This window comes from Protopterus annectens, chromosome 2.part2 (genome assembly GCF_019279795.1).
Source record: "Protopterus annectens isolate FY-2018-M chromosome 2.part2, PAN1.0, whole genome shotgun sequence".
Classification (NCBI taxonomy): domain Eukaryota; kingdom Metazoa; phylum Chordata; order Ceratodontiformes; family Protopteridae; genus Protopterus; species Protopterus annectens.
This window is the reverse complement of record NC_056730.1, coordinates 127,577,199-127,602,635: the sequence shown is the minus strand read 5'-3', so window position 1 is coordinate 127,602,635 and position 25,437 is coordinate 127,577,199.

Genomic DNA, 25,437 nt, shown 5'->3' with positions numbered 1-25,437 from the left:
GGCACTGGTAATAAGTTCCATGAGAGCTGGTATCGGTAATACACAGCATGACAGTTGGTACCGAGGATATGCACTATGAGAGTTGGTACTGGGGATATGCACTATAAGAGCTGGTACTGGTGATATGCGCCATGAAAGTTGGGGGTCAACTGGCTTAAACTACCCTGGGTAACACCTACTGCTTTTTGTAGAAGTCACCCTTATAATAAACCAGAACTGTACCTCCATCCCCCATGATGGTCAAGAATTCAATAGCTACTCGCTCCCATCCTCTCCAGTCAGCCCTTACAGGCATCCAAGCTGCTACCTGAACTTGGTTCACTTGCAGTGCAGTTAGGACTGTATCCCTTTATGGCAAACAGCTGGGTTCATATCAATTGTAGCTTAGTACTAGATCCTCAGTATTACTATTTATCCAGCTATTTCTCTGTAAATTACTTGTGTCTTCTTTTTATTTTGTCCTTGTTTAGGTACTGACAATTTATTTTTGGGATATTATCCTTTTGTTACATAGTATAATGGGCATTATTTAATTCTCTGAAACTGCCTTCTTTGAAATTGTTGAAGTGGTCATACATTTCCTGAAGCTACAGATTATAAGATATTCACTTGTATGAATGACCAGTTTTGTTGTTTGCTAATTTGCAATGCTCACTTTAACTTATGGAATGGTGTGGTCAATAAATCCAAAGCATTCTCTCCCTCCCACCACCCCGCCGACATAAGACATACACAGCAGAGTGGTACATTTAAGTAATTTAAGTAGTTCAAGTGTCACTACATGGTAAACGTTCCAGTTCCTGTGGTCCATTCATGTTATGGCAGCCACTCAGGATGTGATGTAAGAGGATGAGTCTACAGCATTCTGTGTTGGTATGAACAACCAGAGTCAGCAGAGTTGTCCAATGCCGACTATATTCTTCTAAAATATGGAGGAAGAAATTAATGGTGACACTTACTGGACATGCAAAATCAGGTAATATATAATTATGCTGTTTTTAACACTTTGAGATGTAGATGGTCAGTGTTTTCTATGAAAACTGTTGTAACGTTTATACCCTGTTGAATCGTGTTTCAACAGTTGTACATTTCAATGAACTGAGAGACACAAAATATGACTTATTTTGCTGTGAACTATGTTTATTTGCATTTTGTGCTCTGTTGTCAAAAGACATACACTGTACAATATGTTTCCTCCTGGTCTGGCTAATGACTGAAAGCAGACGTAGATTAATTTACATACACAGTTGGAGGTATCGCCTGATGTTTCCCCCTTCACTGCTCTCACAGATGGAAGGGACAGTGTTGCATGGGTGAAACAAGTTTCATCAGCCTCATCTTTGGTCTTTTGTGTCTGTCAGGCTCACCCTGGAGGGTAAGAGAACTGGAGGAAATGGGTAGAGAAATAGACTTGTTCCATTTCTGAAGACATCATGCATTGTTCAAGTATCCTTGCATGGTGCTGTTGAGCAAAATGTTTTCAGCTTCCTGTTTTCTGGTGACACAAACAGATCAGTCTGTGGAACACCTCACCTATGCACTTGTTGAAGGAAGGCCTCCCTGTGTAACACCTATTCATGTGGGTCTGAGTTGGATCACTACTGTGGTCTGCTGAGGGGATATGTAGACTGATTTTAGGGTCATCTTGTGCTGTAAAATGAGTTCCAAGCAGGCATTGCTAATCTAGGAGGAGGGTAAGAGCGTGTCTTTTCTTGTTTGCTGATGTATCACGACTGTTTTGTTATTCATCACTAGTTGAAGGCACCTTCTGTTCAAAAGTTTTTGGAAAACTTTGCAGTATGGATCAATGCAGATCTCTTACATGTTAAGTGTCCATTATTCCCCCAGTCCAGGTCTGAAGTATCTGCTGTTAGGGTCTCCTTGTGTAGTCTCTAACTGAAAGGAACCCCCTCATTTTTGATGATATGCATAGGCTATCACTCTAGATTATTGGAAATTCAGGGTAAGATTGAAATCACCTTTTCCAGAGAATTACATTTCTGGCTGCAGAAAGATCTGGTATAACATTGGAGTCTCTTCATATGTAGCTTGACTAAAGATTTGGTCAGCAATGTATAAGCCAAGGACATGGAGGTACTACCCAGCAGTCACCTTCCTCTCCCTGAGCTGAGTGAGGAAATACATTTTTTTAAATCATGCACTTTCTCTGGTTGTAAGGAAGCATTCTGACAGTTTGGGTCTGGCAATGGGTCCAGGAGAACTACTGTCTGAGATGGAATGAGACTGGATTTCTGAATGTTGACAGAAAACCACAGATCTGGAAAATCCATAGTGAAAGTAAGAGCCTTGTTGACCTTTTGAGAAATTGCCAGAAATGAGGCAGTCTTCCAGGTATGGGCCCTTAGTTTTGAAAAACAAAAATCTGTGGAGACAAGCACATTATAAACTCACTGGAAACGGTAACCATGTGAAAGGGCAATAACAGACACTAATAGTATTGCTACCAACTTTTAACTTGAGGTAACTTGTAGTTCCTGTGGATTAGAATGTGAAAACAGTCATCCTTGACATCATGGGTAGCCTTCAGGACTTAGAGAAACAGGTGAGGTAACAAAGCCTGAAGTGTCAGCATTTTTAATGTTGGAATTTGGAGGAATGTTTTGAGTTTTGAAAGGTCTAGCATGGGTCATGAAGTTCCCTCCTGGGTACAAAGAAGAAATTTGAAAAACCCTTTGCTTTATTCTTTTGAGGATACTGTTTGCATGACCTCAGTGCTAAGAAATCTTGAAGGATATGGGGATTAAGTGCCCTTGACCTGTTGGCATTGGGAACATCCCTGCCATAATTGCGATTTTGCAAATTGGGCTTTGTGATTTGAAGAACCCATCTGTCTTTGCTTCTTGTTTCACAAGTGGGAAGCCACTCTGACAGTCTTCCAATGATCATGCTTGGTGTAGGACTGTGGTTTGAGGGTAGATTATAATTAGGATTCATGGAGAGACTAGAGTATAGAGAATGCCCATGTCATTATGATTGTTCCATATGGAAAGAAGACCCAGGTTTCTTCTTGCTTTCCTCTTGCCATTTCTTTTTGAATTAGCCCTTTCTACCATTCGTTGGCTTACCCTTAGTTTGCCTGCAATAAGTCCTTTCTACCGTTTGGTGGCTTACCCTTAGTTTGCCTGCAATACTAGGGATTTGGTTTTCTGAGATAACTTATTGTGGTAACAGGAGTGAAAAAGCTGCTGAACACCATTCATGACTTTTCCCCTTTCCTTTATTTTTTTTTAAATTCACTGGTAGGTTTCCCAAAGAGTAGCTTTTTATCTAAGGAGGCATTTAGGAGCTCTGTCAAGATTTGTAATCCTCACTAGTTACTGACAACAGACCCCATAGCTGCTGCCCTGGTCTTTGCATTTGTAGCATAATATCCACATTTAAATCAAATGTTGTGGCACCCGACAAGCTGTCCGGGTGTGTTTCAAGAGTTGTCTTCAGCACAGCATCAGGCACCTCCTTAATCTTTTCTCCTAGGTGGTCTAGGAGAGTTTTATGAAACTTGGTCATATGGAGCAGACAAATTAACTTAAAGGCCAGGGTGGCAGCTATACAGAATGTATTCACAAGCCTATGAAAGGACTGGGAAAAGAAACCAATTTCAACCATTTTTCTGGATTCTGGACACAGCTGGATCTGCCACAGGATGCTTATACAGGCATTTGTATAACTCTTGAACCTTAGCAAAGCTGTCAGTTTTTAGGAGCAGGGTAGTAAAAATATGATAGGAAGCCATCATCCAGAGCTCTCAAGGTAAGAGGAAGTGCCATTGATTTAGGAGCATCCAGGTTCAATAAATCAAAATAGTTTTTTTGTGCCTCAGATGCTTTCCTTCTGTCCCACTTAAAAATCTTCCTTCATACTATTAAGGATTTTTCCACATGAGATTTGCTGTGAAAGAGACTCAGAGGAAATTGAGTCCTCTGTGTCAGTGTTTTATCTCATGGGAAAAAACCATCTGAGAAGAACATTCCAGGTCTCCCCATCCTTTTTTTGGAAGTCTTCAACCTGTGTAGGCAAGTTTCCCTCATTTTTTTAACAGGAGGAAACAGAATTGTCAGGCTCTGGTTGCAGTCTTTGAAGAACTTTTAGAACGCCCTGCGTCAAGCTGAACTGTTGTTCTGAGAGACTGTGGAGTCCTAGGGAGAATAAGAGAATGCTTGCTTAGACCTGCAGGGTGCAGAAATATGCTTCACCTTCTGGGTCTTGTTTTTGTGAGACATCTGCTTTGACATTTTCGGTTTTGGGATGTAGTGCCAGACTTCTACATTGTGTTCCTGACATTGTCTCTTTCCAGTAGTGTGGAGAACTTGTACTCTTGTTCAGTTAGTGTAAACTGGCTTTCTCCATGCATGTCAGCGACTGGCATTGATGAAGCTGAATGCAGAATGATGATCTGGTGGGATATGCTAAAAATCTATCAGAATGATGACTTTCTAAATGGGCATTGCCAGAGGCTTCCAGATATTGAAGTGTGCAGTAAGGTATGGAGGGATTTGTAACACACCTCAATGGAACTGGTACCATTGGACTGACTGGGATATCAAATGCATGAGCAGTTTCCCACTCCCACTCTGCTTTCTCCTCTAATTTCTATTTTTCTTTAAGGAAGATTTTAGAGTCTATGGATGAACCTATGGACACCTTCATGGACCAGCTAAAGGCCTAAAGCTTCTTTTTATCAAAGTAGTGTAGTGGGGAACACTGTCTACTTCAGATAGTCTTGGGAGCAAAGCCCTGGCAAGCTGCACAGTCTTGGATGTCATAATCAGGCCTCAAGCAGAGAATGCAGTTGCTGTGGAAGCATTTGTGAAGAAATTGACTGACACAGGTGCACCTCCAGCTGTTTGGCCCTTACTTAAATTTGATGTCTAAAACACCTCAGACTGTATAACTGTATAAATACAAAAATGTATACTTGTAAAAATAGAGAAGGAAAAACTAATATCTTTAATGGAGTACTTATGTGGTTATTAGGCTCTAATGTAGGCCAAACCATGCAGAGGAGATGCTATTAAAGTCAACATTATATGAGGCATATATATTGGACTGTGGCAAGAAAATCTAAGATAGCATTGGTGGACACATGCTTTATTCTGGGAGTATCCTGATAACCTGGGGGAGCAGAACTACACTTCTGAGCTCTGTAAGTTGGGTTGGACATCCAGAGACTTGGAGGTTGAAGTCACAGTAGTCAATGTCATTTCAACATTGATCTAAATGAAGAATCTCAATAGGTCTAGCAGGTGCTTTGTCAGACATGTGTGAATTTTTGATAATAGAGACAGGAAGGACATTAGATGTGCAGTGCATAAAAATCAATTTTCACAAATAAATTTTCCATAAAAGAAATTTGCAAAGCATATGTGTTTCTTTAAATGAATAATATAGAGCTGTTTACTGAACACTTTCACATCTTATATAGATTTCCACCCCCAAAGGTAGTCTTTAATATCCTGTATGAAAATGCCACTTCGGTTACAACTGTCTTAGTTAACATTCCATCTCAATACCAAACATCTCAATTCAACTCCAGCTTTATACAGATACTAGTATGTCTGAATAATAATACTAACCATTCACCGTTCTCTGTTCCCATCCTGCTCAAACCAGTCACATACATTCTGCTTCCTCCCGCCCTGTCTCCAACTCTACTGTAAGAAATCTACTGAAACTAAAACCAGCCTATTTAGCTTTTGACCACCTTCCACCAGAATACCTAAAATGGCAGCTGATGCCATGTCTTTCTTAGTATCCATAATGATAAAATGATCCATATCTGAGAGATATATCCCATGCATCTGGAAAAAAACCCTCTATAATACCACTCCACACCACAAAGGTGGCCCATCAACTGACTTTACCAAATACAGACCTATTGCCATTCTATCCCTTCTGTCAGAAATGCTAGAAAATGTACTCACTTGCAATTTATGCAGTACATTAACCCTAAAAACCTTCTTTCCATAACCCAGCTTGGTTTTAGACCTCACCATAGTATTACCACTGCTTTCACCAACTTCACCAATATCATAAACCAGCAGAGGAATGACGGCAAGATGATATATTTACTCTTATGAGATTTAGCTGTAGAATTTGACACCATATCTCATCAACATCTTACTGAATGTTCTTCTCTCATCCTCACTCAACTGTTTGTCTCCTGGTTTGATAGCTATCTGACCGATAGGAAGAAAGCAGTCAAATGGAAACAAAATCTCTCCTTCTTCCTAATAATTGGTGTTGGCATCCCACGAGATCAATATCAGGGCCCTCTATTGGTTTACATTTTTATAAACAAACTACATGCTACCACCCAGCTCGCTAGCATAGTTCAGTATGTTGCCAAATCAACCCCTATATGTGTAGCTCCATCACTACCAGCACTTTAGGACATCACTTAAAATTCATTACTGCTACCAAAACATGGCTAAAAGATGCAAATCTACTTTTAAATTCTAAAAAAAAAAATAAACTTATTCTCTTCACTCCTAAACAAATGTAAAAATGAAACACAGTCTTTCAAAGTAATCTAACCCAACAGTAAAAAATCAAAACTGTAATGCAAACAAAACTTCTGGGCATTCTAATCGACAATAATCTCAAATTTGCCTAACATATATTTCAAGCCATTAAAAAACACACCAGAAACATGGCTCCCACTATAGAATTAAATACTGCCTGCAGTGCCTTCCTAATGCATGGGCACATTGGGCAGGTTCTTGGGGGCCCCATGCTAATCTATGTATGCTGTGACTTGCTGTCAATAAATAAATAAATAAATATTACACTATACTAAATTATAAATATTTAAAAAATTATGAAAATTATGAAAATTGTTTATATTAGAAAGTGTTGTACAGCAGAGCGCCGATCATCCAAAACATCAATTATCCCAACTCAGCCTTCCTAAAATGTCAATTATCCAAACATAGCCTTCCTAAAATGTATTAGTGTGAAATGCCCCAATTAAGTTTAACTGGTGGTTAGTGTTACTTTACTCAGACTCAAACCCTGTACCTTAGGTACAAGAGCCTAAATTCTCTACCCCTACCACCACTTATGTTTCAAGGAGTTGAGTGCATAGCTCTCAACTGTCCAGATTTACATAGAATGCCTGGCATTTTTGGCACTTACTTTTGGTCTCTTCCTCTTAAAATTTGTGGTTTACTGGCAAATCAGTGAGGACCGAATTCATTAAATATGGTAATGACTGTCATTTAAGTTTCAGTCTTCCTATCTTTCAGGAAACGAATGTTAACACAAAACCTTCTATTCTAGCAACTTTCTAAGATTATACCAGCAATATTTAAAATGTGTCCCTGGTTTTGGGCCTTTGTCTTCTTCCCTCTGATAAATTTTTAAAGGTTTCTTGGCTACAAAGTTGAGACATATGGTTGAGTGTCAAGTGCATTTTACAAGAAAGTGAGTGTCAAGCACATTTTACAAGGAGCTGAGAGCTTCAGGGGAAGAGAAGTTTAGTGCTGTTTATGCTAATTCTGTTTACAATGTGTAACTGTTGTTTAGCAAATTATATCACTATTGTGCAGAAGTATTTAAAAGCATTGTTAGTAGCACAACAGTGTGATTATTTGAACTACCGTAGGTCCCATTTAGTTCAGATAATCGACTCTGTACCTTACATGAGCTGTGAACTGACATATTGTTGCCACTCCTTTAAAATCACACACACACACACACACACACACACACACACACATATATATATATATATATATATATATATATATTTTTTTTTTTCAATATTGATTATAAGTTTTTAACAAGTGTGGTAACTTTTGTGGTCATATTTGTGGATTGGTTCTATTTGTAGGTAGTTGAAGGTGTTTACATTTCTCATTGACCTAAATTTTCTACAGCTGAAACTGCACTAAACCATGTTTTAATTTTTTAAAGTTTTTTTTGAATATCGGTGAGTAACTCTTTGAGCAGAAATGAAACATAATGTTTTGAATGGAGCACAGAAGAGGAAAAGAGCTGTAGAGGAGAAGGACAAAAAGGTACAATCTTCTAAAATTAACATTCTGATTGAACCTCAGTGCAACATCATCAGACACTAATACTGGCCCTTCAAATATAGCATCCACAGCTACATCGACTCCTGCATCCACATCTACATCCACTCCTGCATCCACATCAACATCCACTCCTGCATCCAATCATCCAGTTCCAGCAGACATACCAATGGTATCATTACCCGTTCCTACTGTTCTTGATGTTCCACAAGAGGAAATAACAGTTAAGGAGTTTGCGACCCAAGACAAAGATTCAGGGGTTATGGAATATTAATTAACTAACACAATCAATTACTGGATTCGTAATAGGCCGTCATCATAGGTTCATAGATTAGTACTAAGCTAACTGCCCTTGTGAGCTATTTTAAGCCTAGCCAATTATCCCTTGTGAGACTCAAGCCCTGCACCTTGTGTTTGTAAGGAAAACACCTTAATCATTAAGCCAACTCACGCAGAGTATATAAAGGAGCTGGAGGAGAGACTACGCAGAGAAGGTATTTATCAAAGAATGTGTTCAAATGTCATCTGGGGAATGGCACATGTGTAAAACATGAATGGCTGCTCTATTCACCTTCCCAAGGCTGTTTGTACTGCTTTGTATGTCATCTGTTGTCCAAGACAGAGTCTCCCTTTGCTACATCAAAATTCAATGATTGGAAACAGAGCTATGTTATTGTAGAACATGAAAATGGAGAAGAACTTTGTAAGTGCAGGATGGCATATTTGATCCAACATAAAGAAACTGGAAATGTAGATTCTTTGTTACTTGCATATCATCGCACAGAGCACGAGTATTGGCATAAAGTTTTGACACGTGGTTTCTGTAATTTGCTTTTTTGTCTCCAGAGGTTTTCTGTTTTGTAGAGAAAATCAAATTATTGGTTCAGCAAAAAATGGAAACTAGGTATCCTAGAGCTGTTGAGTGAATTTCACCCTTTTTTGGAAGAACATCTCAAACTGTATGGAAATCGTGGAAAAGGGAACCCATCATATTTATTGGTGAACATTTGTGAGGAATTTATTGAATTAGTGGGGCATCATATTTTTTGTGCTCTACCTGAAGAAATAAAACAATCAAAGTATACTTCAATAAGTGTGGATTCCACTCCAGACATCTCACACACTCATCAACTGACATTTACTGTCTGGTACATTCGAGGATGTGAGTCTATGGAACATTTCATTAAGTTAATCCCCATCTTTTCTCACTGAGCAAAGAATGTAGCAGACACTGTTATGGATTTCCTTAATGAAAAAAAAAATCCACTATCAAACATCTGTGATCAGTCGTATGATAATGCTTCAAATATGTCTGGATGCTATACTGGATTGCAAGCACAGATTCATCACCTGAATGGGTTCGCCATCTATGTTCCCTGTGCTGGACACAGCCTGACCTTGGTGGGAGTAAAACAGAGTGTTGTCTACAGACTGTAAAATTCTTTGACTTTGTTCATAGGTTCATAGGTTGGTACTAGGCTATCGGCCCTAGGGCCTATACAAGCCTAGCCATAACAATTCCCTGGCTATTTCTTCCTACAGTATTTACTTCCCTGGACCCCTGTCTAGCAGGGCAACTGACGTGATCCCCAGGGTGAATTTCCTATCTCTGTTCAGCATCTGTATTCCTTTTCCTGTGCTTCTACACATCGATGGAATGTTCTGGCATCATCTTTAGGAAAAGTTGTGATCAAGTGTCTTTTACATGAGACGGTCGTCACATTTTGATGCTGTTCATGCTCTGTATGGAGGTTTAGAGAAAATTAAACATGTACTGGATTCTGTATCAGCTGACACTGAACAAGAAGTGAACACAAAGCTAGAGTCAGAAGGAGTGAGTGAGAAAAATGGAGAACCAGAAAACAATCTTTCTGACAATTCTTTGTAATGACATTCTTGAAAGAGAGAGTGAAAGTGAACAAAACAAGTTATGTCCTGCAGTCAGAGGATGTGAACATACTTGTTGCCATGAATACATAGCCAGCCTTAGGCATAGGCCAACTATGGAAGGCCGCTTTTCCAGTATTTATTTGGTGCAGGTAGACCAGGATGGGGACACCAGGTCGTGTGGTGGGGGGTGCCATGGAGCCCTTTTGCCTAGGGCGCCAGTTGACCTAAGGCCGCTGCTGCATGAATATTTCTGAAGCTCTGAAAACTTATCTTCAGGAAATCAGAGGCTAATTTAGTGAATACAAATTAAAAGCCAGAAGTAGGTGCCCAGATTCAGATTTTAGCTATGTGAAAAAAGGGAATAAATGCCAAGTGTGCATCTTACTAGATATGATGGATCAGAAGAAGAGGTAATTCTCACTAAATGTGAAAAGTTCAAGTTAGAAGCATTCCTTTCTGTTCTGCACTCTCTTATTCTTTGAGCTGACAAAACATGCAAAAGCTTATTCATTGATTGGGAATCTTCTTTCCTTCTTCAGTGAACTGAAAACAATTGGTTCTGATGAGCTAAATGAAAAGTGTGAAAATCTGGCTAATGTGTATCACAAAGACCTTGATTGTACTGACCTTTTACATGAATGTGTTCATCTCAAGCACTATATTGTTGTTGGTGAAAATTGTGGGACTCCCTGCATTGTACAGAAACATAATTTCAGACAACTTGAAATCTGTGTTTCCCAATGTTGAAATTGCACTCATGTGCAGGAGAACATTCATTATCAAAACTGAAACTTATAAAAAAATCAGCTTCACAGCACAATGGGGCAGCAGTGTTTGAACTGGCTTTCACTTATCTGTATGGAAAATGACATCATCAAGACCATTGACTTCAAGTCAATTACAAAGCAATTCTATGCAAAGAAATTTCACAAATGTTTATGCTGAACACTTGATTAATAATATTTCATAATAATTTCATACTATGCCATCTGTGTTTGTATGGTTTACTAGTTAAAGTATCATTAATTTCTTGAAATATTTGTGTTTTCAATGCTCATGTTATATTGTTCAAATGTTTACGTTGACTAATCTTTGCTGTACAGCATGTTTTTTAGTGCTTAAACACTGATTATTAATAAATATGTTTAACTTTATTGGCCATTTTCATTTTTAATCCTGTGCATGGTTGTGTAGGTAGGCGCCCCAGTACACTGCTTTGCCAGGGGCCCAATAATGCTGTTAAGACAGTGCTGACTACCTGACAGACAATGCAAGACAAACACTAGCATCTGCCTAGCTTCTTCCATCCTTACTATATGCCTTATATATTATTACGAACCTAAATACTACATTTAAAGCTAAACTCGCCACCCGTGACAATAAACTTGACAAATGTGCTGCCAACCTTATGTATAGGGCTTATTATTTCAGAGCCCCAAAACAGCTAAACTTGCTTGAGCTATTCAGTTATTTAACTTACTCACAAATTATTACTGTACTCAATGTTATACATGCACTATAAAAATGTCCAGCACTAAAAGGTACAGTATCCAGGAAGAAACCTTTGCCCAACCAGTAAAGTCATAGTAATCCCAACAAAGTTTAACAGTTTAGCAGGTGACACACTATAATGTCATTATGTATTTAAACTGTGGAATGTTGTTGTTGTGTCTTTCGGCTTATCCCGGTTAGGGGTCGCCATACATCTCCGGTCCGCTAATGTTTGGTAGTGGATTTTTACATGCCGAGTTACCAGCCCTGACGCACAACCTTCAACGAAGGCACGCCCATTCACGCAAGCCTCCACACAAAAGACGCTCTAGCTGAGAATCGAACGGGACAATGTCTTTCTGTGAGGCGACAATGCTACCGCAGCACCACTACCATACCTAAAGCAGACCATGTTTTTTTTTTTCATTTTCAATCCCTTACTGAAAAAACACCTAACCCTCACATGGTTTTGCACATGCTCCTCACCTGGGTAACTCCGTTTTACTTTGTCAGCTCATTCTACCTATCCTGTTACAGTCTCGGTTCCCTTTATACAGAAAAATCCTTTTTTTAACTCTCCTCCTCAAATGCCTTCTTATATTAATCCCCACTTTACATTTCAGCTTTCTTCTGGCCTTCACACTTTATTCATCAACTTCATATATTCTCCACCACTGTATTATAACCAAGTTTTATTTCAGTAAATACCCTAATATTCTCAAACCTGTTATCCTCTACTTATCAGCTATACAATGCCTCTCTCCCTTTTCTTGATTTAACTATTATCTACATACCAACTAAATTTCACATTCCTTAATTCAATTTTATTTATTCCTAGCATCTATTCCATAACCATTTAACCATGTCTTATAAGTCATATGCCTGCCAGATATATTGCACATGAACAGTTTGTATATTAACTGTTTTATACCTGGAATTTAACATCATGTATAATATCAACAGGGAAAGTATCTGTTTTATTTTTCCATTGTGTCACTATAGAACAAATTACCTCATTGTATTTAGAGATGCCTGATGAACTATCTGTGTAATGGATCTTTGTAAAATATGTTTTTGTCATGAGCATCTTAAAAGTGTCTGGTGGAGCTTTTCTCCCCAGGCCACCGCTGAAAATGGGCTTTGCCCAGTAGGACTTTCCCAGTCAACAAATAAAATAAAATAAAATAAAATAAAACAGAATAAAATAAATACAACAAATATTCTACTTGAAATGGTCAGCAGTATAAAACTGCATGGTCTTTCAACTTTGTAAATGAATTAGAGTAATACTTAAAACATTTTCAGGATTTTAGATCTTTGTCCCTCATTGTTTTGGCTAAACCCATGTGTTTCTTGCTAATGTTCCAAAAACAAAACAAAACAAAAAAATGCCAGTGGACAAATCCCAAGGAAGTGTATTTAGTAATTGTTAAACACTTTTTGTTTGCTTGTTACCACAAACTTCTTCCGAACTAAAAGTCAGACGAACAGCAGTTTATTTTATAAACCATTCACTAAAAGATATGATCAATAAACCACCAGTCATTAACTTTCAACAATAAATAAAACAACCAAGCAAAATTTCCTCACATAAAACAAATCAATCATAATAATTTCATTCAGAAAATGCGGTATATAGCAACATACTCTGTGCAAGATATATACAATCAACAATAAATTAAAGTCATATAATATAAATCTTTAATATGTAAAATGCTTAGTCAGTAAAAATACATAATTCATTAATTTCATTGCTAGCATTAATGCCAGCTATAACAATGATAATGACATTAATCTGCTTACTATATTTATGCTTAAAATTATAACATCAGACAGCGACCCATCAAAACTGAAACTAAGGGTAGAACTTAAATGCTCTCTGCCAGTATACTGTCGAGACTATCCCAGTTGTTCAGCTCAGGGAGCTGGGTGTCATTCAAGATTATTGGCCAATACAGCTCCCTAAATTCCAAATTAGCCTCCCAGCACACCCCCTAATTGCTTGGGTGCCTTTTCAGTATGTACAATAGAAATTTCTTAAAATTCTTGCACCACTGACCACACCTGAATCTCAAGAAATTAATTGTTTGGATAAGACAGCTAAATGTTCCATTCTCAGGGTATATTAATTTGTTTCAACAGACGAGTGATAAAGCAGACATTTTCAAAGAAAAAAAAAATTATGATGCAACTGGATGGAAAAATAAAGAAGTGGAGTTTCTTGATAAGGAAAAGCCTTATATCTAGATTCTGTCTTCTTAATGTGGTCAACTTCTTTGAGAAAGTTACTGAAATAATGGATAAGGACAAATTAGCATAAAGGGATTCAACACCATCCCACACTCAGGGATTTTAGATAAACTATTCCACATAAATGTTAATCCCTATGTAACTTGTTGGATAGCAAACTGGAAAACAAATTAAACCCATAAAATTAGGGTGAGCTCCAAAGGACCACTTACTAATGGTTTAGTCCTTGAACCACTCCTCTTTGGCATTTACTTATCAAGGTTCAAAGTTAGTGTTATTGGTTTCAAAACCAAGGACTAAAACTAAATGCCAAAAATGTACGATAGTGTCTTTCAGCAAGCAAGTTGCTCAAGACAATAATATGTACAACACAGCCTGAGAATTGATTCAGTGGTTACAGACCTGGTAACCTTTTAGAAAAAGAACTATCCCTCAATCAAAATGTATCCACTGTTGTAAAAAGTGATGTCTCTTCACACTGCTTTTTAGTAATGGTTTGGCATCCTGGTGTATGGAGGTAATCCCTTCACTGCAATCTTTACTCACCAACCCTATTATTAAATATATCGCCTCCTTTGATATATCTGTTAGCTGTAAGACATATCTGTTAGTTGTAGGGCTGTTTTAGGTAGTTTATATGGTCTTGTTACACTTGGGCTCCAAAGCTGAGTTGGAGAGTTCTGCTGAAAGGCTTATTGTGTGCTTTCATGATTGGTAGTTAGCTTAATAGTTAACTTATAACTTATTTCTCTTTGTTTATATTCAAGCCTCGTGTTTGTGTGGTACTTCTCTTCATGCAGTGGTGGTTAGCAGTGCTCTGTATGGATGCAAAACCTTAGAAGCTCAGTTTTTCCCTAAATAGCTGTCAGTGAAACCCTTCCAAGCTTTTCTGCTGCTCTAGGAGCAATTCACTTATGCACTGAGCAGTGTTGTATTATTTATCAACCTTAGCCTACACAAAGTATAGGTCCATCTTGTAGTCTCAGTTCTACAAGCACAGTCCTGTCAAATTAACCCATTCCCTTCTCTAATAAAACATACAGTCAGAACCTGTTGTCATGGACAGGCAGTTCCCATAATCTCTCTGGCCAGCCTGATAGATATGGGCATACTGAAGCAATGTAGCAATTGTTTCAAGTATACTGATAACCACTTGCTTCTTAAATAAATACTTTACATGAGAGATGTAGTTACACTTTGAAATGGGAGGCAAGCCTATCAGATAAGGACAAATCAAATGCTAAAGAGATTGTCAGCATGCACACACTTCCCACACTAAATAAGAACGTGACACATAATCCCAATTATGTGGAGGCACTGTAGTAACTTACCAAAAGATCAGAGGCCTCCCAAATAGAAACCATTTACACATATAACAATGCAAAAAAAACAAAACAAAACAACTACAACACACACACACACACACACACACACACACACACACACACACACACACACACACACACACACACACACACACACACACAAGTGTCTGGACAAATAAACCCATAAGGTGTAACACCACATAACCTAACATAATGGTCATAAATGACTCCATTGTGAGACACACAGATGCCTCACCAGGCTGGATAAGGAGCGGGTTACAATTAGCTGCCTGTCAGGTGCCAGGATCTGTGAAGTCACTCAAGTCACTCAACCACAAATACCAGTATGACTCTGTCATAGTCCATGTGGTGGTGAATGACTTGAGATGTATCTCACTGGACTATATGAAAAGAGACATGACAGCCTTCAGATTATGTGTCACAGGCAGGTATAAGCCTCACCTTAAGCAGCATTCTACCTTCTCCAAGGATGATGCCACAATACAAATAAAAAATGATTGACTTTAACAATTGGCTTAGTTTCTGGTGTCACTCCAAGGGGATCCAATATCTGTCAGCCTGGGTGGACATGGTCGACAGGCCATGCTGCTTTGCCAGAGATTATCCGCACCTGTCTCCTCTAGGCTTTTGGATACTGGCAAAGTCATTAGCCACCCCTATTGTGCCTTTTTAGGCAGTGTCAAAATAACCAACTACCCAACATAACAAAATCCTCTCTAGATAAACTCAAGATAACGCTGCTTAATGTTAGGAGTCTAAACAAGAAATTGCACTCCCTGGAAGCACTCTTTACTTTGGAAGATGCTGATGTATGTGCAGTCACCGAGACATGGTTCAAAAGCATGGAAAGCACCCTGGCCCTGCAGGGCTACAATGCCTTCCATGAGTTCAGATGACAAACTGAGCATGAAAGAACCAAAGGAGGAGGTGTATAAATCTTTATTAAGGATAAGTACACCTCTAGATTGGTCAAACAATATGACTCTCTTGAGCTACTCCATGTCCAATTAACTATAGTAAAATACCCCTACCATATCATAGGTAGCTATATGTCCTCTACCATGAAACAGGAAAAGCATATCACATACCTGAACTTACTAGAGTCACTTGCCATACAGCACAACACCTTACTCATGGGTGATTTTAATTATCCTACCATCAACTGGGAAACATACACAACCACAAACATGCTGGCTTAGAGGTCCTTGGACTTTGTTAATGCAAACATTCTGGAAAAGCTAGTCAGCACATCCACAAGAGGCACAGTACTCACTAACATGGGAGAGCATTGCACCCTCTGTGTGATGTCCTCCCTGGGTAAGACCAGACCATAAATCAGTCTTGTTCCATGTAATTATATGACCAGATAGCCCATCAAGCACAAAAACACTTAAGAATTTTTCAAAGAGAAATTACCTCCTACTAAGTGATGGTATAAGAAGTTTCAAAGCCTCCTTGAATGCAGGTAACACGGACTCCTATGCAGAGTTGTACACCAATGTCCTGTATAACCACTTAAGCAGTTGTATAAAATTGGCTGTACCTGACTGGATTGAAACCAGGTCTTGCCAAAAAACAAGCCAATCTGGTGGACCACTAGTATAAACAGGATATAAACCAAGAGAAAGAAACTAATGTCCAAGAACACTCACTTTTAAAAATAGTCTCCTCTTCCCAGTCCAACATTACAAGATTCACATATATGGGGGCACAAGCTGCCCCCATAGCAACTCCATTAGTCTGCTTGAACACCTCACCTTCATAGTATATAAAATTATTTTCCAGCACTATGGACATTAGTTCAGTAATTAAACATATCTTGTCCCAGTCAAAGTTGCAATATTTCTGAATGCTGTTTGTAAAAGCCTGCATTCCTTGTGTCAATGGGATACAAGTAAAAAGATCAATCACATCAATCGATGCGAATAATAAGTTTGTATTCTCAATGTCAGTCGGAAATTTCATCAAAAATTCCCAAGAATCTTTGACTAGATGTTTAATCTTCCCATAAATCGGTTTTAACATAAAATCCACTGCTGCTCCTAAAGGAAAAGTCTTGGACCTGCTACCCGATATTATTGGTCTGAAGGGAGGGTTTGATACATTTTTGTGGACCTTAGGAATTCCCACAATCGTCGCCATGTAAGGATACTCTACCTTTAAATAATTATATAAATCCTCAGTGATCCTTCTGTCTAATAAAAACTCTTCTAAATACATATCAATTCTTCTGTAAGAAATGTTAACTTCATTCATTGACATCGCTACGTAATTACCTGGCCCATGTAATATGCATGACAATAATATCGGGTAGCAGGTCCAAGACTTTTCCTTTAGGAGCAGCAGTGGATTTGAAAAAGGACTTATATCAAAGAGACTGTGGGTGATATACCTAAATTTAGGTTTAAAAATAAACCTAATTTGAAGAGAATTCTGTGCAAACCTATTGATAAACATAATTTAGGGAATGAACGGGTTATGGGCACTTTTCCCTGTGGACAGTGTAATTATTGTGACAACATTGACTCGAACAGGAAATTTACATACCCCGATACAGGACAAGAATTTAGATTTTCTATCACAGCCAAATGTAATACTTCGCATGTTGTCTACTTAGGTGTATGTAACCTCTGTGATTCATTTTACGTTGGCAAAACAAATAGGGTGTTTAAAAACAGGATAAGGGAACACCTATATGCTATTAGAATTAAGTCACCCACAAATGCATTAGGGAAACATGTTATGGCTAATGGAGATGATCACCATTTTAGATTTATGGTTATTAATGTCATATTGCCTATTGCCCGTAAGGGAGATATAAAGAATGGCACAGAAAAAAGGGAGATGTGCTGGATTTTAAGGTTAAGAGCAGATCGGGGCAGGGGCCTCAATGAGAGAGCTTCATTGAGACCCATTTTAAAGTCCAGGAGATTAATTGCTAACTAGGTTTGTTCCATATTAGTATGTTTTTTGAGATCAACTCCACTTAGTTTAGAAATAATACCATTCCTAACTTAGATGGTTATTTATTATACATGAGATATTTATAGACAGTTTATATTCTGTATTTTTAGGTTTTATACACATTTTTTTAGCATTATGTAATAAAATGATATGTAGTTTTTGACTTATGAAATTGTTGCATAGATGAATTTTCCTTGCTTAAAGGAAACATTAGTGTTTTATTATCACAGCTATATTTACAGTCTTTCCCCCAGATTCACTAATCCTCCGTGTAAGACTTAATAAGTCTTACTCGGAGGCTGCAGTTGAATGGTATGACATCAGCATGCCATGAATATGCATGAGGGCACGCTGACTCAACCGTAAGTCTTACACGGACCGTATAAGAAAGCAGGGGTCGTGTCCGGCTGCCGAGCAGTCTAAATGTCCATGCCCCTGCAAGTGTTTTAAAACTAAACAAAGCACACACACAAGAGTGAGTCCGCTCAAATGTCCCTGCACCCAACACAACACTCCCTGATATTGTAAACCCCTATCACAGTTCTAAAACGCAAAACATTAAATATATTTTTTTAAATCCCCAAAATAGCTGCGCGGATGTGCCCATTGCTTAGCTAGAGTTAGCAATTCTGACATGGAAGAGCATAAGAAAGAATGCTTATGCAAATCACACCAAATAGCAATAGCATGATGGTAGAGCGTTTGCACAAAGATGAGGCATTCACGGATCGAGTCCCACCACCCCCCTTCGTATTTATTTTTTAAATCAGTATATGAAATAATACCTGACAAATATGTTTAAACATTACTAAAAAGCAGTGAAATGGCCAATGTATCAGTGAACAAAATAAATATTTTAGAGGATCCTGATATAAAATTGCCTGCAGTTAGGCAGCGCTTCACCCAGCGCAATAGAGTCGCCCGTAGTTTAATAGCGCTTTACCTAGCGCAATAGAGGTGCCCACAGTTTAATAGCACTTTACCTAGAGCAATAGAGTTGCCCATTGTTTCATAGCGCTTTACTCAGCGCAATAGAGTTGCCCATAGTTCAATGGCACTTTACCAAGTGCAATGTGTTTGCGCGGACGTGCGCGCCATGCCAACCAGGGCACCGTAGGGCACCGAGGAGCAACATAGAGCAAAGTTGCTTAAATGCAGCCACACCCCCTAGCCTGTCTGGATAGTATGAAAATAAAATGAATGACAAGGTTCGAACCCAGGACTCTATGCATCAGAAGCAAAGTACAGAACCACTAAGCCATGACAACATAGGGGAAACAGCCACTATTAACATTCATATACTTACGAATGGTAGTTTAACCATTACTTAGCAGGTCTGCAGTCAGCCGAGAATTTTACAAAATGGCCAATCACAAAAAAGTGTGGGAAATGCGGCATATTTAAGCCCCACAGGCGGGAATACACGCCATAACTGATTGTAGCTCACATCTGCAGTTAGAATGTCTGGTGTCTGGGGTCAGAGAGGGAACACGCTTCAAGCGCACCGTTGGGGCATCGAGGAGTCTAAATATATGGTTTGGCTCCTTGTCCACCGTCACGAGTCAAGATTCCTGCAGGGCCAGTTCCAAGGGACGGAGTACAAGGCAGAGGCTTGGAACCGGTTAGCTCGTGACCTCACGAGTGCCACAGGCTTTCCTCGGACTGGTGAGAAGGTCCGTCACCACCATGCAGACCTGAAGAGACAAAAGCAGGACTGCCTGAACCAATGGATACAGAAGGCCCGTGGGATGCGGGATGCCCCACAACCGAGTATGTAGCCATGGAATGCAGTATGTAAGAATTGATAATGGAGTATGTATAATGGATAGGTATGTCTCAATATCCCTTCATTTACTTTACAGCTGCAGGTGACCATGCTATGAATCAGCAAGCCTATGCTGATAAGCTGCTAAGGCTGCGCCACCAGGCAGGTTAGTAATTATTCTGCATGTATTGGTATATAAAATATGGGAGAGAGCATGAAAGAAAGTGTTGTAGTCCAATAATACAGCCATAAAATTGCCTGAATAAGTCCTCTGCATGTACTGTCAGATAAAAACATCAGAGGCAGAAAAAGAGTGTAGAAACCCATTAAGAAAGGTAACATATGTCTGGAATAATATCTCTGCAGGCACTGTCATATAAAATAAGTGAGTGAGCCTGAAAAAAGATTGTTCTAACCTATTAATAAAGGTTTAATATGTCTTGAACATGTCTGCCATATACGCCGTTAAAACAAATAAAGGAGTGAGCCTGTGGAAAAGTGTGTAATGTCATTAATAAAGGTCGAAAACCCAGAGTGTGTCTGTGTCAGAGTCTGAAATGTTGTTGTGCCCTTGCAGTATACAAGCAGTACTGTTTGAAAAGGTGCTGGCAGCCCAGAGTTGTGCAGTCCCATATAAAGTGGGTGATGGAAGTACTAGTAGCTGTGAAACATATATACAGTCCACAACAGGCAGTTACTGGCTGGCATGAATAAGTAAACCTGGCACACATGTAGCATGTTATTTTTTCCCCAGAAATGTGAGTGTGTGTCAAGAAATGCAGGGTTCTGTACAAATCGAAGTGAAATTGTCATGTGAAAACATCCTAGATATGTAGATAAAGAAATATAAATGCAATCAATAAATATGTAGCAGTAACATCTGCATCCTGGACAGTTAGTATGTCAGATATAGGTCAGGCATATATTGAACTAGCCAAACCCAGTACACAACCTAATGTATGGTGGCAAGTGTAATAATACAGGTAGGGGATAGACACTTGCAGTCACTAGGAATGTAGTGTAGACTAAAAGGTCATTATAAGATGTTAACCAAGGTCTTTTATACACCCTACTGTATGTGCATAAACCATGCAATTCCACACCTCAATGGGTATGTGTAATCTTAAATATTTGTTGGGACATATGTCCTATTGTTCTATAAATATTTGCATTCACGTTGATGCATGTGCCCTGTTTAAATACCACAATCATGGTGGCCTGTTGCTACCAAACATCCCTGCATGCTGTTGGAATAACCACTGTGGTTCAGTATATGCATGTGTTATGCTTGCTGTTCAACTGTTGTACCCTTGGTGTGTTGGGTTAATGGGAATATTATTGCATGCTGTTACAACTAATCTGGAATGCTGTTTTGCTTATGTTGTAATTAAACACACCTAATCACAGAACGTATGGGAAGGCCGGTCCCAGCGGACCCACCTGTCCCTCCTCAGCCGGCGAGTGCACCTGGCACCAGCAGGTCCGGTGCCCAGCCCGGGCTCCCTTCCTCCGTTGGTCCTGTGCCACCTTTGGGTGGAAGCGCTGCAGGAGATGGGGCTCACCCCCCCCCGTGCAAGCATGGGCAGAGAAGGGCCACCTGTCACCCTTCAAAGGGTCCGGGCTGTGGTGCGTAGGGAGATCCAGCATTCAGTCGCTGATCCCCTACACCTGCTTGAGGCGAGAGTGGCGCATCTCACAGGTGAGCCTGCCCATCCTAAGCAGCCCCCAGCACAGCTGCCCTCGGGGCTGTGAAGGTTCAGTGCTGACTGCCCATGGGTGGGGATCTCAGTTCCACTGTTACCATCTGTGGGCTCATGGGCTTGCGATTTCCAAACATCTGACCCCATCAATTTTGTCACCCAACCAATGCGTCATACACCACCCCCTGTATGCGTCTTGTCTGTCTTGTCTGTTTATCTTCACAACCTACCTCCCCGGACATACCTACTTCCTCTACCTCACTTCCCACTCTCACCTGAAAAAAAAAAAAAAAAGGGCAATCTGTAACCACAAAAAAATTACGCCCCATACATAGCTGCCCATTTCGCACACATGTCCATCAGACAAACATGTAAACTGATAATTAGAATTGGCAGTACAACATACTTTGTTGTCCTCACCCCTCTCACAGGGGTGGAAGGTTTCAAATTTCACTCCAAATTCATTGCATATGCACAGCTGTTACTGTTAAGGAAATGGGCAGCTATGGACCTTCCCTACATCCGTCCTGCACATCCCGGGCTTGTTTACCTACTGTGTGTACCTCTTTGTGCCCCCTTTTTCACCACTTTCTTATCTCCCCATTTTCTTTTCTTTAAAAGAAATTAGCACGGGGGTTAGCGGGAGTAAGCACTTTTAAACAGTAGTTAGCGGGTTTGCACCAGTGTTTGCATGTGTACGCTTAGCTAAGCATCACTAAACGTCGCACAAACCCGCTTACAACTGCTTAAAATTGCCTTAGTCACTCTACGGCAGGGCCCTTGTACTGCACAGCAGCAAAATAAAATACCCCTGTCACTCTCGAACCCCAGACCTTGGACTCACAAGACTGTAGGAAGTACCACTAAGCCACAGCAGATATACAATAATGTGGTGATGAAAGAAATATATCATGCATTACAATGAGTGAATGTAAAGGGTGAATAGGAATGGCATAACACAAATCTTGTTCTGTGGCCCTTAACCAGCAAGTGTTGTGGAATTGCATGACATGACTGTGAAAAGAGAACCAGCCATGCTAGTAGGGAATAATGTTACAGTAGCACCTTACAAATACCGCACAGTGTCAGAACAGGATAAACACTGGAATATTTGAATAGGTCAGAGGCCAGACCACCCAACTGTGACTGATTTACAGGGATGTCCCTGATTTGCAAACAAATGTTAGCTGTGCCCCTCTGACTCCCTGTGAAATGTACTAACAGTAGGCAGAAGGTTGGGGAATCTCACTTAATGAAAAATGTCAATAAGTGAGAGTAGACACTGCTTGCACGTCAGAAAAGGTGTAGTAATACATATGCTCCAAATCCCCCAAAGTCTCAACAGCAAAATATCTGAAATATATCACTGGTGTATCCCACTTATATGTACCTTTCCCTGAAGCTGTTCAAATATTTACTTGAGAGTATCTGAGGCCTGGAAGTGTCAGAAACACACAGGTATATCAGCTTGTCTGCTGTTACACACTCAGCAAATAACTGTAGAATGAATTCCACAAGCATGCCCGTATGTAGCACTACACCACAGAAATATCAAAGGATGTAGCCAAGTACTGCTAGCAACCACCTGTGACAATGCCATTGTTCAGGTGCTGAAAAGACTGGTGTGGTGCACAGTCAAAGGATACTAGGTTAACCTCTGTCTACCATCTGGATATGTCCACAGGTGGGAGCTACTGAGACAGACTACTAGCCTTCGTAGACTAACAGGTGCACAGCAACTGCATGTTCAGCAAGATAAACAGCACACGATAATAAATAATGCTCTCCACAGTTCTGCACCCCTACCCAAAAGTACCATATACCTGTGTAGTCAGGCACACCCATGGGTGTAGGTAGGCATACACAGTACTGAAATATGTCCAGCTGTCCTGAGCAGACTGTGCTAATGTCAACACAAACAAACCACAAACTGTTCAGAAGTGAGTAACGTACTAATGACAGTATAGCAGTTCACAAACAGTGCATGTGCCTGATATTCATAACTGGTAGTACAACATACTTAGTTGTCCTCACCCCTCTCTCAGGGGTGGAAGTTTTCAAATTTCACTCCTAATGTATTGCATATGCACAGCTGCTGCTGGCAAAGAAACTGGCAGCTATGGACCTTCACCACACCCATCCTGTACATCCCGAGCTGGTTTCCCTACTGTCTTCTCCTCTTTGTGCACACTTTATCACCACATTCCTATCTCCCCATTTACTTTTCTGTCAAAGAAATGAGTCGGGGGTTAGCAAGAGTAAGCACTTGTAAACAGTAGTAAGCGGGTTTGCACAAGTGTGCACATGTGTGCGATTAGCTAAGTGTCACTAAGCGTCGCGCAAACCCGTGCAAACCCACTTACAACTGCTTAAAATTACCTTAGTCACTGTGTATGACAGGGCGCTTGTACTGCTCAGCAGCAAAATAAAATACCCTTGTCAGTCTCGAACTCTACACCTTGAACTCACCAGTCTGCATGAAGTACCACTAAGCCACAGCAAATATACAATAACTTGGTGATGTAAGAAATATATCATGCATTACAATGAGTGAATGTAAAGGGAAAATAGGAAAGCCATAGGAACACATTGCAATAACTACAGTTGTATGCTAGTTAATTCTCTAATTCTAAAAGAAAGTACATACTCCCATGTATCCAGTGTTAGCATTAGGAGGTGTGAGTAAACTTACACACTGAGAAGAGTGCACTGGAAGAAGCAACAGTCAGGTTTCAGTACAACATGCATATCACTGGCTACAACCCTAGCTTCAGATATTAGACATATACCAACCTTCTGACTGAGACATCAGTGTCCACAGCAAACAAGCATGGGCCTCACCTTGCACAGCTGAAAGGGCTACGCCTACCTAACCTAGCATTTTATAGCAGTGTCCTGCAATCACAGTGAGTACTGTAATTACCACACAGCAGGCTGCATGCAATTACTAAATGGTAGGCACCAATTGGTGCAGAGGCCATCACATGCACATGTGCAGATACCAAGAAAAGCAGCCTGTACTTGCTGTCAACACATGCAATAATATCATTGCACCAACTGAGAGAGAGAGAGAGAGAGAGAGACAGACAGAGACAGACAGACAGACAGATGGAGACAAACAGGCTGTAAGAGACAGACACTGAAAAGAAAGACCAACACACAGAAGAAACCAAAACCAAAAAAAAAAAAAAACAACAGCTACAACAGACAGAGGTGAGGAATACAAAGGTAAGGTATGTAACAGATATGTATTTGCAGGCATCCAAATGATGTGTCTGAAGGGTACTCTACATACTGTGAATAATCCATATGTGGCAGCAGTCCTTATCTATATGTATATGCACATGTGCATAGGGCAAGGGACATACTGCAACTGTTAGTGAAGGCTGGACATATATGTCTTGTTGAAGGTTGCTATATGCACAAATGTATGTAGGTTGTAGTGTGTGGCATTGCAGACAGCAAGCAGTGCTGGTATATGTCATGTGGTGGTTAAACGTTGTGGGACTAAGCTACAGGCAGTGAGGCCTGCTACAGCTATACGGCCTGAGGACAGTAAAATGCATTCTGCACAACACTGTGCAATATTATTACATAACAGTATGTCTCACAACTGTTTCATAATTGACATTCCCACCATGAAAGGTGGGCAGTATATGTGCCTATATGTGCATCTATATGTACAGCAATGGATGTATACATGTATGTGTGTATATATATATATATATATATATATATATATATATATATATATATATATATATATATATATATATATATATATATATATATATATATATATATATATATATATGTGTGTGTGTGAGTGTGTATGTGTGTGTATATATATATATATATATATATATATATATATATACATATATATATATATATATATATATTGATATATATATATATATTGATATATAGATATATAGACATGGATATATATATATATATATATATATATATATCTG